We start from the raw sequence: 2,500 nt of genomic DNA, 5'->3' as shown, positions 1-2,500 counted from the left end.
GCCTGGGTAGTACTTGGATGGGAGACCGCCTGGGAATACCAGGTGCTGTAAGCTTTTTCATTTTTCTGTGATGGACAGGAGAGGTGCTGATGCTGCAGGCCTTGAAAAAGTTGGATCAGACACTCATGTGCAAGAATGCATTGAATTCATCCTAGAAAAAAACCATGACAAAATCTTTGACGAAAACTATAAACAACGTTAAAAATACAGCCAAATTCAAAAATGTGGTGGGGCAGATGCCCCACCGCATTCTTGCTGCACCATGCCACGTCTTTAAAAGGCCCGATTGAACACACAACTGTCGCTTACGGCCATACCACCCTGAACACGCCCGATCTCGTCCGATCTCGGAAGCTAAGCAGGGTCGGGCCTGGTTAGTACTTGGATGGGAGACCGCCTGGGAATACCAGGTGCTGTAAGCTTTTTCATTTTTCTGTGATGGACAGGAGAGGTGCTGATGCTGCAGGCCTTGAAAAAGTTTGATCAGACACTCATGTGCAAGAATGCATTAAATTCATCCTAGAAAAAAAACACAGTAACATATGAAGAGATTAAAAAGTGCCCAAATGCATTTTTAAAAGGCCCGATTGAACACACAACTGTCGCTTACGGCCATACCACCCTGAACACGCCCGATCTCGTCCGATCTCGGAAGCTAAGCAGGGTCGGGCCTGGTTAGTACTTGGATGGGAGACCGCCTGGGAATACCAGGTGCTGTAAGCTTTTTCATTTTTCTGTGATGGACAGGAGAGGTGCTGATGCTGCAGGCCTTGAAAAAGTTTGATCAGACACTCATGTGCAAGAATGCATTGAATTCATCCTAGAAAAAAAACACAGTAACATATGAAGAGATTAAAAAGTGCCCAAATGCATTTTTAAAAGGCCCGATTGAACACACAACTGTCGCTTACGGCCATACCACCCTGAACACGCCCGATCTCGTCCGATCTCGGAAGCTAAGCAGGGTCGGGCCTGGTTAGTACTTGGATGGGATACCGCCTGGGAATACCAGGTGCTGTAAGCTTTTTCATTTTTCTGTGATGGACAGGAGAGGTGCTGATGCTGCAGGCCTTGAAAAAGTTTGATCAGACACTCATGTGCAAGAATGCATTGAATTCATCCTAGAAAAAAAACACAGTAACATATGAAGAGATTAAAAAGTGCCCAAATGCATTTTTAAAAGGCCCGATTGAACACACAACTGTCGCTTACGGCCATACCACCCTGAACACGCCCGATCTCGTCCGATCTCGGAAGCTAAGCAGGGTCGGGCCTGGTTAGTACTTGGATGGGAGACCGCCTGGGAATACCAGGTGCTGTAAGCTTTTTCATTTTTCTGTGATGGACAGGAGAGGTGCTGATGCTGCAGGCCTTGAAAAAGTTTGATCAGACACTCATGTGCAAGAATGCATTGAATTCATCCTAGAAAAAAAACACAGTAACATATGAAGAGATTAAAAAGTGCCCAAATGCATTTTTAAAAGGCCCGATTGAACACACAACTGTCGCTTACGGCCATACCACCCTGAACACGCCCGATCTCGTCCGATCTCGGAAGCTAAGCAGGGTCGGGCCTGGTTAGTACTTGGATGGGAGACCGCCTGGGAATACCAGGTGCTGTAAGCTTTTTCATTTTTCTGTGATGGACAGGAGAGGTGCTGATGCTGCAGGCCTTGAAAAAGTTGGATCAGACACTCATGTGCAAGAATGCATTGAATTCATCATAGAAAAAAAACACAGTAACATATGAAAAGATTAAAAAGTGCCCAAATGCATTTTTAAAAGGCCCGATTGAACACACAACTGTCGCTTACGGCCATACCACCCTGAACACGCCCGATCTCGTCCGATCTCGGAAGCTAAGCAGGGTCGGGCCTGGTTAGTACTTGGATGGGAGACCGCCTGGGAATACCAGGTGCTGTAAGCTTTTTCATTTTTCTGTGATGGACAGGAGAGGTGCTGATGCTGCAGGCCTTGAAAAAGTTGGATCAGACACTCATGTGCAAGAATGCATTGAATTCATCCTAGAAAAAAAACACAGTAACATATGAAGAGATTAAAAAGTGCCCAAATGCATTTTTAAAAGGCCCGATTGAACACACAACTGTCGCTTACGGCCATACCACCCTGAACACGCCCGATCTCGTCCGATCTCGGAAGCTAAGCAGGGTCGGGCCTGGTTAGTACTTGGATGGGAGACCGCCTGGGAATACCAGGTGCTGTAAGCTTTTTCATTTTTCTGTGATGGACAGGAGAGGTGCTGATGCTGCAGGCCTTGAAAAAGTTGGATCAGACACTCATGTGCAAGAATGCATTGAATTCATCCTAGAAAAAAAACACAGTAACATATGAAGAGATTAAAAAGTGCCCAAATGCATTTTTAAAAGGCCCGATTGAACACACAACTGTCGCTTACGGCCATACCACCCTGAACACGCCCGATCTCGTCCGATCTCGGAAGCTAAGCAGGGTCGGGCCTGGTTAGTACTTGGATGGGAGA

General features: G+C 46.4%; 9 non-coding genes across 9 annotated transcripts in view; all 9 read left to right on the top strand.

The window, feature by feature from the left end:
* The window catches only part of LOC138587673 (5S ribosomal RNA), a 119-nt gene extending 65 nt beyond the window's left edge, over positions 1–54 (top strand). Inside the window, exon 1 of the ribosomal RNA XR_011307665.1 lies at positions 1–54. This exon is cut by the window's left edge and continues 65 nt beyond it. This is a non-coding gene — a ribosomal RNA (5S ribosomal RNA).
* A 249-nt stretch (positions 55–303) lies between these two features.
* LOC138585785 (5S ribosomal RNA) lies at positions 304–422 on the top strand. Its single transcript, XR_011305899.1, has one exon. It is a non-coding gene; the product is annotated as a 5S ribosomal RNA (ribosomal RNA).
* Positions 423–604: 182 nt separating this feature from the next.
* On the top strand, positions 605–723 carry LOC138585784 (5S ribosomal RNA). The gene has a single exon (XR_011305898.1). It is a non-coding gene; the product is annotated as a 5S ribosomal RNA (ribosomal RNA).
* Positions 724–905: 182 nt separating this feature from the next.
* LOC138586510 (5S ribosomal RNA) lies at positions 906–1,024 on the top strand. The gene has a single exon (XR_011306583.1). It is a non-coding gene; the product is annotated as a 5S ribosomal RNA (ribosomal RNA).
* Positions 1,025–1,206: 182 nt separating this feature from the next.
* Positions 1,207–1,325, top strand: LOC138585783 (5S ribosomal RNA). Its single transcript, XR_011305897.1, has one exon. It is a non-coding gene; the product is annotated as a 5S ribosomal RNA (ribosomal RNA).
* A 182-nt stretch (positions 1,326–1,507) lies between these two features.
* Positions 1,508–1,626, top strand: LOC138585782 (5S ribosomal RNA). Its single transcript, XR_011305896.1, has one exon. It is a non-coding gene; the product is annotated as a 5S ribosomal RNA (ribosomal RNA).
* A 182-nt stretch (positions 1,627–1,808) lies between these two features.
* LOC138585780 (5S ribosomal RNA) lies at positions 1,809–1,927 on the top strand. Its single transcript, XR_011305895.1, has one exon. It is a non-coding gene; the product is annotated as a 5S ribosomal RNA (ribosomal RNA).
* A 182-nt stretch (positions 1,928–2,109) lies between these two features.
* LOC138585778 (5S ribosomal RNA) lies at positions 2,110–2,228 on the top strand. The gene has a single exon (XR_011305893.1). It is a non-coding gene; the product is annotated as a 5S ribosomal RNA (ribosomal RNA).
* A 182-nt stretch (positions 2,229–2,410) lies between these two features.
* Positions 2,411–2,500, top strand: part of LOC138586741 (5S ribosomal RNA) — a 119-nt gene continuing 29 nt past the window's right edge. Inside the window, exon 1 of the ribosomal RNA XR_011306803.1 lies at positions 2,411–2,500. This exon is cut by the window's right edge and continues 29 nt beyond it. This is a non-coding gene — a ribosomal RNA (5S ribosomal RNA).

Source organism: Semicossyphus pulcher, unplaced genomic scaffold (genome assembly GCF_022749685.1).
Source record: "Semicossyphus pulcher isolate SPU_LCO1_2020_fin unplaced genomic scaffold, fSemPul1.0.p SCAF_11, whole genome shotgun sequence".
NCBI lineage: Eukaryota > Metazoa > Chordata > Actinopteri > Labriformes > Labridae > Semicossyphus > Semicossyphus pulcher.
The sequence above is the reverse complement of the archived record's forward strand: the minus strand, read 5'-3'. Positions and strand labels throughout refer to the sequence as shown.